This window comes from Pecten maximus, chromosome 6 (assembly GCF_902652985.1).
Source record: "Pecten maximus chromosome 6, xPecMax1.1, whole genome shotgun sequence".
Taxonomy (NCBI): Eukaryota; Metazoa; Mollusca; class Bivalvia; order Pectinida; family Pectinidae; genus Pecten; species Pecten maximus.
The window spans coordinates 42,962,353-42,976,254 of record NC_047020.1 but is presented as its reverse complement, the minus strand read 5'-3'; the positions used below and the strand labels follow the sequence as shown (position 1 = coordinate 42,976,254).

At 35.5% G+C, this 13,902-nt stretch overlaps 1 protein-coding gene across 1 annotated transcript in view; it reads right to left on the bottom strand.

Moving 5' to 3' along the window:
• LOC117329843 (secretory phospholipase A2 receptor-like) overlaps positions 1 to 8,091 on the bottom strand; it is a 33,520-nt gene extending 25,429 nt beyond the window's left edge. The window contains exon 1 of the mRNA XM_033888019.1: positions 7,968 to 8,091. The gene's annotated coding sequence lies outside the window, so the exon portion shown is untranslated. The remainder of the gene's footprint in view (positions 1 to 7,967) is intronic.
• Between the last annotated feature and the right edge of the window lie 5,811 nt (positions 8,092 to 13,902).

Here is a 13,902-nt window from a genome sequence, read left to right as displayed (position 1 = left end):
ACTTAAAAGATACCAAATCCATTTTCATTTTGACTGTTGAAGTAAATGTATTTGGCAAATTTTGTTTGCTTGGGATATTTTTTTGGTCACCAACGTGACATATACATAAATGTGTTACTTAGTTCCATTGATTCAAACCTTGATTGTAGTGTAATAGCTTTTTTCTGTAAAATAATGACTTTTTCGTCTAGATTTATCTTTTTGTAGATTTCATAGATATTTCACCGTCCCCATACATATTTACGCCAATGAAAAAGTAAAAAAGTAAAAGTGCTGATATCAGTCGATTGAGTAGGGATATTAATCGATGAAGCGTAGTAGCTGACAACATGTTTTTAATAACTTTTTGAAGAGCAACAGAAAATCATTCACAGTATGAGATTAATAATTAATTTGACATTGCTTGAAAATTTCGTCAATTTTGGTAGAGAGAAATATTCAGCAGAGTTTTGTTTATTAAATAGATAAATCCTCAAGTGTATAATCGCTTGGAAAGTGAAATCCGAAAGATGAATACGCAAAGCGAACTCATAGACAGAAAGTCTTTGAAATTGAACTATAGTAAAATCGAAAAGATTTTTCCTTAACCGGAAACAGGAAGTGAAACCAAAGACAGTTGCTGCGCATGACTACATCCGTAGTCACATTCAATGGAAATTACTATATATTTCCATTCAGATTTATTAACAATTGATCCATTCAAAATATACCTCGGACAGATCGTCAACAAAAAGTTACTCGTATGACTGTCTTAAAACATATCTACTGTGTCGTTAGTACACTCTGTTGGTTTTTGGAGTTTTCCACCTGTCATCCATGTTAACGAGGATGTCAAATTTTAATTAGCGCTGGTGATGTGTCAAATCGTCACCAGTGTACTTGCATTGTAAACAGATATTAACCAAGACAGTAACATTCAATATATCAATTATAATAATAATACAATTGGCGGTATGGTGGCTTCCCAATTTTATATCAAGTCCGTGTCGGCTCAATTCGTTTAAACATAAAATCGGAGTCCCACAGGGTGGAATCCTAGCAGTCACCCTACTTGGTCTTAAAATTATTGATATTGTCAAATGTTTTGGTCAGTCAACAAAAGGGTCGTTATTCGTGAATGACTTCTTCATCTGCTACATATCTAGTGACATGTACACGATAGAACGACAACTCACACAGTGTTAAAACAAACAACAAAATTGGGCAGACGACAATGGCTTCAAATATTCCAAATCCAAATCTGCGTCCATACATTTCTGCCAAAAACGAAAAACACGCACTGATCCAAAACTTACACTTGATTTCACAAAACCCCTTGTTATTCAACAGACACCTTTCTATGTCGCATTTCTTTCATACCCACTTAAAATATCTAAAGGATAAGTGTTCCAAAGGGTTGAATATAAAGGAGCCGACCGGGGACTACTAATTTCTGTACTTAAGCTCGACTACCAGACAGCGCCTCTATCTATTCCGCCGAAGCATGTGCCATCGGTTTGGTCGATGAACACCGCATTAAAAAGGCAAAAATGTGTTCTGTTTCTCTGTCCGTCCTTCTATCAACAAGTACGATATCCTTGAAACATACTCGTACAAAACATTGCTTTTGGAATATCTAAAAAAATAGATATTTTCATATCTTCAGATTCCGAGCCATGTTGGAATTAAAGGCAGCAAAGTTGTTAACAGGGACGCAAAAAATTCTATAAATCTCCGACAAACAATTATCAAACATCCATATACATATGTCATACCTGTTAACAGTACAGATATTCAAAGTAAATGGCAGCAACGCTGGCCTCTGAGACGAGCAACATATTTTTTAAAAGTACACCCGAAACCTAAGAAATCCATTCCCAATTGGTAGGGTCACAGAGATAACACTGTTCTCTGTTGGCTTCGTACTGGGCACACATATCCTACTCATTCGTTCCCTTTAGAATGAGAAGACCTGCCAAAATGCAATGCATGAGATACTCCATTTACAGTTGAGCATTTTTAGCTCACCTGGTCCGAAGGACCAAGTTAAGCTTATGCCATACCGGGGCGTTTGTCGTCTGTCGTCTGTCATCCGCCCGTCAACAATTGACTTCTCCTTCATAACCGCTAATCAGAATTTGGTCAAATTAAGTCAGAAGCATACTTATGGGACGTGGATTCAACATTGTAAAAATGGCGGGGCTGAACCAAAGGGACCGGGGGGAGGGGGGCAAAATGGGTAAATTTAGCTATATTGATATAAACGTCTTCTTCTCTGAACAGAGCAATGGATATCGCTCATATTTGCCTGGACGCATCCTATGGGGATCCATTGTACAAATGGTTCGGCTGACACCCCCCCCCCCCCCCCCCCCCCCCCCCCCCTCCCCCTCCCCAACCCCCACCCCCACCCTCTAACGGGGAGGATGGGTTGGGCTTAGGGACTTCTTTTAAATAGAGTAATGCTTTTTTTTATAATATCGATTAAATCATTTTAGATCCTCGACTGGGAAAGTGGTTATTATATAGTATAATTCAATTAGAAGTTTGGTGAAATATTCAGCTGAGCGATATAGGCCCTCTGGGCCTCTTGCTTAATAGAATTTTCAAATTTTAAGCACATTCATGATAAATACTAAAAAAAGTCCCGGATATGAAAACTCTTTTGGATTCGAACGCACTACTAGTATTTCGCTATTTGAAAGACATGGATCTATTCTATAGACTTTGATGTCCTTTTACATATGTACCTCCTATAGGGAACAACCAACCAATTGAAAAAAAAATATTTTTGAAACAGCCCATGTGTATTGAACGTTGAGCCAAGGATAAAATGTCTGGCAGCCACTGATTGGCCAGTATGTTATGAAGTGAGAAAATAGATATGTAGCCTGATAGGTAACTATCAATAAGAAATGTTGATATAAATTTCTTAAGTCCGATTGGTTTTTTTCCAAAAAGTTCACGTAATAATAGTAAATAGGTAAACATTTAAGATTTTTGAGAATTTTTACATGCGAAATTCACCTATTTTCAAAATGGCTACCCTGGAGAAAATTTGAGCTGAAGGACCCAACTTTTTTTTTTGATTAGGTGTTATATCAGACCCTAAACTTTTGTTATAAACCATAATCGTCATATTCAATTCAAGAATTTGAATGAAATATTCCAAAACGTTAACACTAAGGTCTATAGGAAAACAATTGGTTGGTTGGTCTCTACATATAGCTACCGCATATGACATTTTGTGCCATCTAGCGTCCCTGGAAACCAGATGATGGGACCGACTAGCATATTTTCGGACGGGATTCTCATCTTGGAGGCATTGTAGCAGAATTTAGAGAGAAATTGAGATTCAGGGGGGATTGATGATGAAAATATGACACATGTAGTGCTACAAGGAGGACCATAGACCGGACAGATACGGACATACATTCTATATTTCAATTGTAGCGGTATATATCGTGGCTCGGGGTACGATGGTATGCTGGTTGTACTGCTGGCACTACCCCGGTTCAATGTGTGGGTGTGTGTCTGGTTGTTCTGTTGTCACTACCCCGATTCAGTATTCGGTGATATGTTTGGTTGTTCTGTTGTCACTACCCCAGTTCAGTGTTTGGTGATATATCTGGTTATTTTTTGTTGTCACTTGCCCGGTGCCGTGTTCTGTGTCTGTGTTTCGACTCTTTTTTCTAAATAATGGCTCCACTCCTAATTTTTTTTCTCGTTCGGCCTTTTTTTCTTCATTTTTTACAAAAAGACCAGAAATTAGGGGGTGGAGGAGATAACATTGAGTTATCTCCCCCTGATCTTTATTCTATATCTTATTTGTTTATATTTCTGAGTAGCACGATTTCTATACTTGGCTATTAACCAAAAGCCATCACTTTAAATTCAAAGCTTATCAAGATATTAAAATTTACATTTCAAAATTAACTCAATTTTAATGTGGTTTTCTCTTAAGAATTTCATATCCGGTACCAATAGAAGAATCAACCTACCAGCCTAAGACTTGCAGTCAGGCACTGCATATTTTGATAGCATATCCTATGGTTCTATCCTGTTCCAGAAAAGTTATCTTTGAAAAATGTGAAAGATGCTATAGGGAACAACCAACCAATTGAAAAAATATATTTTTGAAACAGCCCATGTGTATTGAACGTTGAGCCAAGGATAAAATGTCTGGCAGCCACTGATTGGCCAGTATGTTATGAAGTGAGAAAATAGATATGTAGCCTGATAGGTAACTATCAATAAGAAATGTTGATATAAATTTCTTAAGTCCGATTGGTTTTTTTCCAAAAGTTCACGTAATAATAGTAAATAGGTAAACATTTAAGATTTTTGAGAATTTTTACAGCGAAATTCACCTATTTTCAAAATGGCTACCCTGGAGAAAATTTGAGCTGAAGGACCCAACTTTTTTTTTTGATTAGGTGTTATATCAGACCCTAAACTTTTGTTATAAACCATAATCGTCATATTCAATTCAAGAATTTGAATGAAATATTCCAAAACGTTAACACTAAGGTCTATAGGAAAACAATTGGTTGGTTGGTCTCTACATATAGCTACCGCATATGACATTTTGTGCCATCTAGCGTCCCTGGAAACCAGATGATGGGACCGACTAGCATATTTTCGGACGGGATTCTCATCTTGGAGGCATTGTAGCAGAATTTAGAGAGAAATTGAGATTCAGGGGGGATTGATGATGAAAATATGACACATGTAGTGCTACAAGGAGGACCATAGACCGGACAGATACGGACATACATTCTATATTTCAATTGTAGCGGTATATATCGTGGCTCGGGGTACGATGGTATGCTGGTTGTACTGCTGGCACTACCCCGGTTCAATGTGTGGGTGTGTGTCTGGTTGTTCTGTTGTCACTACCCCGATTCAGTATTCGGTGATATGTTTGGTTGTTCTGTTGTCACTACCCCAGTTCAGTGTTTGGTGATATATCTGGTTATTTTTTGTTGTCACTTGCCCGGTGCCGTGTTCTGTGTCTGTGTTTCGACTCTTTTTTCTAAATAATGGCTCCACTCCTAATTTTTTTTCTCGTTCGGCCTTTTTTTCTTCATTTTTTACAAAAAGACCAGAAATTAGGGGGTGGAGGAGATAACATTGAGTTATCTCCCCCTGATCTTTATTCTATATCTTATTTGTTTATATTTCTGAGTAGCACGATTTCTATACTTGGCTATTAACCAAAAGCCATCACTTTAAATTCAAAGCTTATCAAGATATTAAAATTTACATTTCAAAATTAACTCAATTTTAATGTGGTTTTCTCTTAAGAATTTCATATCCGGTACCAATAGAAGAATCAACCTACCAGCCTAAGACTTGCAGTCAGGCACTGCATATTTTGATAGCATATCCTATGGTTCTATCCTGTTCCAGAAAAGTTATCTTTGAAAAATGTGAAAGATGCTATAGGGAACAACCAACCAATTGAAAAAAATATATTTTTGAAACAGCCCATGTGTATTGAACGTTGAGCCAAGGATAAAATGTCTGGCAGCCACTGATTGGCCAGTATGTTATGAAGTGAGAAAATAGATATGTAGCCTGATAGGTAACTATCAATAAGAAATGTTGATATAAATTTCTTAAGTCCGATTGGTTTTTTTCCAAAAAGTTCACGTAATAATAGTAAATAGGTAAACATTTAAGATTTTTGAGAATTTTTACAGCGAAATTCACCTATTTTCAAAATGGCTACCCTGGAGAAAATTTGAGCTGAAGGACCCAACTTTTTTTTTTGATTAGGTGTTATATCAGACCCTAAACTTTTGTTATAAACCATAATCGTCATATTCAATTCAAGAATTTGAATGAAATATTCCAAAACGTTAACACTAAGGTCTATAGGAAAACAATTGGTTGGTTGGTCTCTACATATAGCTACCGCATATGACATTTTGTGCCATCTAGCGTCCCTGGAAACCAGATGATGGGACCGACTAGCATATTTTCGGACGGGATTCTCATCTTGGAGGCATTGTAGCAGAATTTAGAGAGAAATTGAGATTCAGGGGGGATTGATGATGAAAATATGACACATGTAGTGCTACAAGGAGGACCATAGACCGGACAGATACGGACATACATTCTATATTTCAATTGTAGCGGTATATATCGTGGCTCGGGGTACGATGGTATGCTGGTTGTACTGCTGGCACTACCCCGGTTCAATGTGTGGGTGTGTGTCTGGTTGTTCTGTTGTCACTACCCCGATTCAGTATTCGGTGATATGTTTGGTTGTTCTGTTGTCACTACCCCAGTTCAGTGTTTGGTGATATATCTGGTTATTTTTTGTTGTCACTTGCCCGGTGCCGTGTTCTGTGTCTGTGTTTCGACTCTTTTTTCTAAATAATGGCTCCACTCCTAATTTTTTTTCTCGTTCGGCCTTTTTTTCTTCATTTTTTACAAAAAGACCAGAAATTAGGGGGTGGAGGAGATAACATTGAGTTATCTCCCCCTGATCTTTATTCTATATCTTATTTGTTTATATTTCTGAGTAGCACGATTTCTATACTTGGCTATTAACCAAAAGCCATCACTTTAAATTCAAAGCTTATCAAGATATTAAAATTTACATTTCAAAATTAACTCAATTTTAATGTGGTTTTCTCTTAAGAATTTCATATCCGGTACCAATAGAAGAATCAACCTACCAGCCTAAGACTTGCAGTCAGGCACTGTATATTTTGATAGCATATCCTATGGTTCTATCCTGTTCCAGAAAAGTTATCTTTGAAAAATGTGAAAGATGCTATAGGGAACAACCAACCAATTGAAAAAATATATTTTTGAAACAGCCCATGTGTATTGAACGTTGAGCCAAGGATAAAATGTCTGGCAGCCACTGATTGGCCAGTATGTTATGAAGTGAGAAAATAGATATGTAGCCTGATAGGTAACTATCAATAAGAAATGTTGATATAAATTTCTTAAGTCCGATTGGTTTTTTTCCCAAAAGTTCACGTAATAATAGTAAACAGGTAAACATTTAAGATTTTTGAGAATTTTTACTGCGAAATTCACCTATTTTCAAAATGGCTACCCTGGAGAAAATTTGAGCTGAAGGACCCAACCTTTTTTTTTTTGATTAGGTGTTATATCAGACCCTAAACTTTTGTTATAAACCATAATCGTCATATTCAATTCAAGAATTTGAATGAAATATTCCAAAACGTTAACACTAAGGTCTATGGGAAAACAATTGGTTGGTTGGTCTCTATGACGATATATATTTCACACAGTCCACCCATCCACTCATTATCATTGTAACCCCCTTTTTATTAAAATGATCTAAATATACAATGCGAATACTTTAAAAAATAAACCTTTTTATCTAATGTTGTCATTGCTACCCACTTGTTTATTTATGATAAGATAGTTATTTAATTACTATGGCTCTAAATGACCACAGTCGGCCATTGGCCGTTAAGCCAAATCATTTTGTCGTGTATTTTTCAGTGTTTGATTAACTGAACCGAAATTGACATCTATGATACCATATTTTCTAGCAATCTTTACTTCATAAAGAATTCTTTGTTGCATGAATGAGGTTATTTTTTGGTTTCTGCTGGAATTTTGAAAAATATTATTGTTTGCTATGGTAGTGCTTAAGTCATACCAAATATTTTTGTTTTTGTTCTTTGTTTTTTTGTTTTTGTTTAATGTCAATATATTTTCAATCTTATACTGGTTGTGATGTACAAAAGCCATTTCACATAGTTTTTCTATTAATTAATCCTTACTGAAATAAAAACTTTGTTGTCATCATTATTTTTGAATGGGCATCCAATTGTTAAGTAATTAATAAAACTCTAAATTTTCACAATGCAATAAATTTTCACATCATGTATTACATTTATATATCGACATTTCAACATATGTTTAAACAAATACACACAAATTAATCAAAGCAAAAAAAAAAAAATGACTGATAAATTCACCTATCATCTTACCTTTTCTACGAATTCCTTATATATCTATCCATGGAAACTCAGATAACAATGTTTTTAAAGTCAATATCCTATCACCGCAGCTTAGGGTGCTAGTTCCGCTTTCTAAGGCCATACGAGCTGTTATGTGAAAACCCACCAACGGCGTAGAAAGCAGTTTGAAGCCAATGTAAAATAATCGATAGAAGCTAATTATTAATATGCTTTACACAGGGTTTTTTCTGAGTATACTACAGAGTGAAAAATGATAACATGCTTAAGGTCTTTGTTCTGATACCAACACATTTAGGTTTATACCTGCTGTCCACCAGCTGTCCTGCCTGCACGCATCATCAATTTCTGATCACCAGACATTTATTATAACACAATAGGCTATTGTCATGTGCCAAGTAGGAACATTCATTTTGTTTTAGAAGTGTGACCGATACAGTAAATTATGTTCAGGAAGATATATACTTTCAACAAAGTGTATTGTTAATAGCAATTAACTGTAGCTAACACTGTCTGTTTAGTGTTTGTGTTTATTTCTTGTCACGTTTTTATTTTATTTTTCAATTTGGTTGATGATGATGACCATGAGGAAGTTTGCTTGTCGAAATGTTGGTTATCGAAAATAGCTATACTGTAAACGTGGTTGTTTTCGCGGTGGATTATTTTCGCAATTTCGAAATGTAAACTATATTCGTGGGGTAATTTTCAAGATCGATCCTCGTTCGTTTGTAGAGATTACGCAAATTTATATCAATAACATACGAATGAGGGAAATTTTCGCGAACAAAAGTACATAAATTTCCCCATCGCGTAAATTTCCACGTCAACAGTATTTCCTGGTATTCTATGATATTAGACATTTTCTATGTTTCTTGACAGTCCTTGTAGTCCCGTTGTCAACACCCTAACTATCATTACGTCAAGAATATAAGCTCTTGATTTACATAGTGAATGTCGTCAATGAAGCTTACTCTCCCGGAGCGCCTGGGTATATTTTCATTCTTGCAAACTTATGGAAACAAAGCAATCCGTAAATGAACACATATTCTTGAACAAGCATTAGGAAAAATTGTTAGAGAATTGGCATGTCTCAGCCCCAGCCTTATATATCGTATGTCACTGACTGGACAACTATATTGAGATGTCATAATAACATAATATCACACAGTTGCGGAAACTATTCTTGCCAAGTAATATCAAGGCAACTCGTGTTATGCATAATTGATGAACTCAAAATGGGACTGAGTCGTATGTATTTATCACAAATGGAAGACATTGTTAATCTCTTGAACGATAATCTAAACAAAATTCATGAATGGTCAAAAACATGGCTTGTCGATTTCAATCCTAGTAAGACAGTGTCAATGACAGTAAGTAGAAAAAATGACAAACCACTTCATCCCCCTATGTCTATGAACAACAACCCACTAACAGAGGTAACATGCCACAAACACCTAGGTGTCTTCACTCGTCTAATGGAGGGTGGACTGATCATGTTCAATATATAATAAACAAAGCTTCAAAAAAAATAGGCATTTTAAGGAAACTGAAATTTTCCATTGACAGAAAAACGCTTCAAACTATTTACTTTACTTTTATTCGACCTTTGTTAGAATATGGGGACGTGGTTTGGGACAATATAACGACAGGCCAAAGCCATCTGTTAGAAAATATTCAACTCGAAGCAGCCAGGATTGTAACTGGGGCTACTAAATTAACTAGTCATGGGAGATTGTATTTAGAAACTGGTTGGGACCCTCTTATTGAAAGAAGACGAAAACATAAAATAACACAACTTCATAAGATTGTTCATGGTCAGTGTCCCTCCTATTTAACTAACATACTCCCCGCTCGTCATTCTGACATTCACTCTCACGATACTAGAAACGCAAATAAATTCTGTCAAATAAGATGTCGTACTAAACTCTATAAAAACTCTTTTCTACCTTCCTCTGTTGACTTATGGAACGCTCTTCCGGACGACGTTAAGCATAACCCATCACACTAACCTTAGAAAGTCTATGTATGTCAACTATAATCACAGTAATCTTGTTCCATCCTATTACTATTACTGCAAAAGTAGATTTGGCCAAATTCACCACGCTCGGCTGAGGATGAACTGTAGTTCCCTTAATAGCGAATTATTTTTACGTAACTTAGCTGAAAGTCCCATGTGTTCTTGTAACCGTTCTGATGGAACTACTGAACACTTTCTCCTCTTTTGTCCTAACTTCGAACAATTAAGACTAAAATGTTTTACTAATCTTCCACCTGGGAATAATCTAAATCTGCTGCTGTATGGAAATCCTGATATGCCAGATCAATATAACTTAAATATTTTTGACTCTGTCCAACAATTTATCTGTAAGTCGAAACGATTTTAGGTCAAGATTTATTTGCTTTATTTTATTATTATGTAATTATTGCCTTTGTTTAAACAATGTACATTAACTTTGAAACCTATGTTGTTCGACAACACTTGTGACATTTAGACTTAATGAGTCTTGTTTATACTAAAATTAATATAGACTTCAACACTCTTGCATTTTACAGGATATCAGTATACATTTTGATTGGAATCAACATAAGGTAATTTAGAGTTTTCCAATGTATTTAATGCATCCTTATATAGAGCTTATTAGGGTTACCTTTTCATGAATCAAATTCCATCTAGATTCAATCAAGTAATGCAGTTCTTCTTGTTATTCTCTTCGTTACCACTTTCTTTCGTTTCCTGATGCACCCCTTCTGCCCTCCCCTCCCTGATTTCTTCTTCTTTTTTGTCTAATATACTATCAAAATATATGTAACAGTGCCGTCCTACTGCCAGATTTATTAATAAGGAGACGAATTGATATAAGTACTTATGTACTTGTTTTCGAATCCTTTTTGTTGATTTTTGTATTATTTTGTCACTGCCATATTTTGAATAAAATACTGTTTAAACTAAATGGAAGACACGATGGATAAGAAAAAACGACGTCATCCGGATCCAATTTATTGTAACCAAAATATGCACTAAGTATAGATTAGATATTGAAATGTTTGAGCGAAGCATCACATATGCTATTATATAAGAAATTGTACACGTGCCGCAATAAAATATGCTAAAATGAAATGTATACTGATAGGGATCAGTGCTGTAATTGAGAGGGACAAAAATGGCGATATTATTTATTTAGTTTGGTGTCATCAAAGCAAATTGAAACCAAAACACTTTGCTGCCCACCATGACGATATGCAGAGGCGGCGCATACATGTACATGATATTTATATTGATATTTGCTTCCTGAAATCTACATCCAGTTTCAGCTGATCAGTAAATAACTGTATTTAGATATGATATGGATAATGGTGCTTGGTTACACAAGAGTTCCACCTGTTATTGTGGCGTTACGTGTTGCATGTTCATTTCACGTCCCATTTCATTGTAAGTATTAATCATTCACAATTTGTTTAAATCAGCTCATTGTTTGCACAAAATGTGGATATCTTCTTGGGTAAATATTTGAACAAGAATACGCTTGCACAAAATGTGGATATCTTCTTGGGTAAATATTTGAACAAGAATACGAAACATTCCTTAAAAATCAATGTCAATTAAGTAATACAAGCGCGATGCACTCGTAATTTGAATGGAATTATTCCAGATAATTTACTTTTCGAAATGAATTCATGAACACATTTTTATGTAAATAAACAATGATGCAAATTAATTACGAAAAACATAGAATATTACCGATCTTGTTAAGATGAAAGACATTGAATTTAAAATGTACCTTTTTTGTGTTTCATCTATTAGCGTTTTTCTATTCATATTTAGTTGTATTTGGATAAACCGTAATTAAGTTTTCTCTAAAAGGTCAAATAATATCAGGGCGATCAGGAAGGAATTTAGGGTGAAGTTGTAGAATACATATATATTCTGTACGTATATATTACACATTTCAGACTATAATACAACAGCGTTAAACAGAACAGCCAACCGTCGATACCTCGAACTCTTATAACTCGAAGACCTTGTTTAACTCCAGAAAAAATCAGTTTCAACTGTAAAAACTTTATATAAATTATACTCAAGTACCTCGAAAAGTCGGAAATCTCCAATATCTTTTTCAAGAACTACATTCAAGATAACGAGATTCGATTGCATAACATATAGATGCAAAAAAGATATGAAAACAAGGAAAATCTGTCAGCGGGAATTTAGTGCTTTAGAAAAATCATTTTAGAACTGTTTCAAAAACACTAAATATGTTTTATAAATCTGTATCATTGTTGGCAATTAAAACAAGATGAATGTGTCATTTGCGATATCATTTATCTGTTAGAAACCATGTTTAAGGGGGGTCGCGGTGGCCGAGTGGTTAAGGTGTTCCGACACTTTATCACTAGCCCTCCACCTCTGGGTTGCGAGTTCGAAACCTACGTGGGGCAGTTGCCAGGTACTGACCGTAGGCCGGTGGTTTTTCTCCGGGTACTCCGGCTTTCCTCCACCTCCAAAACCTGGCACGTCCTTAAATGACCCTGGCTGTTAATAGGACGTTAAACAAAAACAAACCAACCCCAAAAAAACAGGTTTAAACCTGCTACTTTTATAGAGCGAATATAGAAAATATAGGTGCAGTGTATAAGGACATGATTATCAGCTTTATCTGAACAGGAAACAACGGCTTCTGTGAATGGATTACGGACTGACCTCCCAATAATAAGTCAACATGACATATATATCATAGAGATACATTTCATTATGTCGATTTTATAGCGTTTATAGACCCCTATATCTCACTACAATCAGGATATCATATTAAGTGTTTTCAACAGATGTCATCCTACGGTTTTTCCACACGACTGACAGGTTGCAATACGCGGTCACGAACTCCTCGTCCACCTAGCTACGCAATATCAATATATGTAAGCGATCGGGGCTCACGAACTCGCTATTCACCAAGCTAAACAATATATGTTCAAGTGATCGGGGCTCAATTTAGCGATCGGACGCCCGCGAAAAAGGTATCGGTCACCTGCCCGACCATGTGGTTTTATTCTGGGTACTCCGGTTTCCGCCCACATCAAATCTCCTCTTGCTTTGTTATGAAATAAATCCGTTTTGATAAACGCGACTAACATATTACTTAGTTTACTGGCAACAGCGATATCTAAAAGTACATGCATGTTATTGCATCTAGGCAGTTTTTGTTGTTCTTGTTTTGGAATTATAGCCACCGTCACAACAATTGTAATATAAAAAACCTCGCTCAAAAACAACAAAGCATTTCCCTATATTCATCCCTACACATGCACAGATGGATTCGGGCGTAACTATCGCGTGCTTCACGGCTGGTTTGTTTAATTAGTATTATTATATACAATGAAAAAATTAGCGAGTCGCATTTTGTTATATATGTTTCATTAGCTTATTTCTACATCTAAAAACAGGATATAATGATAATATCGATATTCAACATCGTTTGTATGTAAATATGACTCGGTTCTTCTACAACATAATTGGCTTTTTACAAAAAACGTGACTAAAAGGTTTATTGCGGCCTCACTTATCGTAGAATGATTTATGAAGATACATCTATTGACTGAACCTTTGTATCTCACTAAATGTGAGACAAAAATGCCCAGCAGACCTATTTCATATCCCGCTATGGATAATTTAGGTATTGATTTAAAGTGGTACTATCACCAATAACACGTTCATAGATTCATATTTCAGGTAATGTTTTCGATTTTAGTTGGCTGATACAGGTGCCAATTGAATATTACTGTCCTTGGGGGATATAGAATTTAGTGGCATGAGATGCATTTCAATCATATGAAATTTTAATCTAGATTTTTTATCATGATATCGCAAATGAATTTTACAGAGATCATGTGTAATCTAAAAATCTGTCATGATTTATACTGTATTTCCTCTTCCATTAATTTTTAATAATAA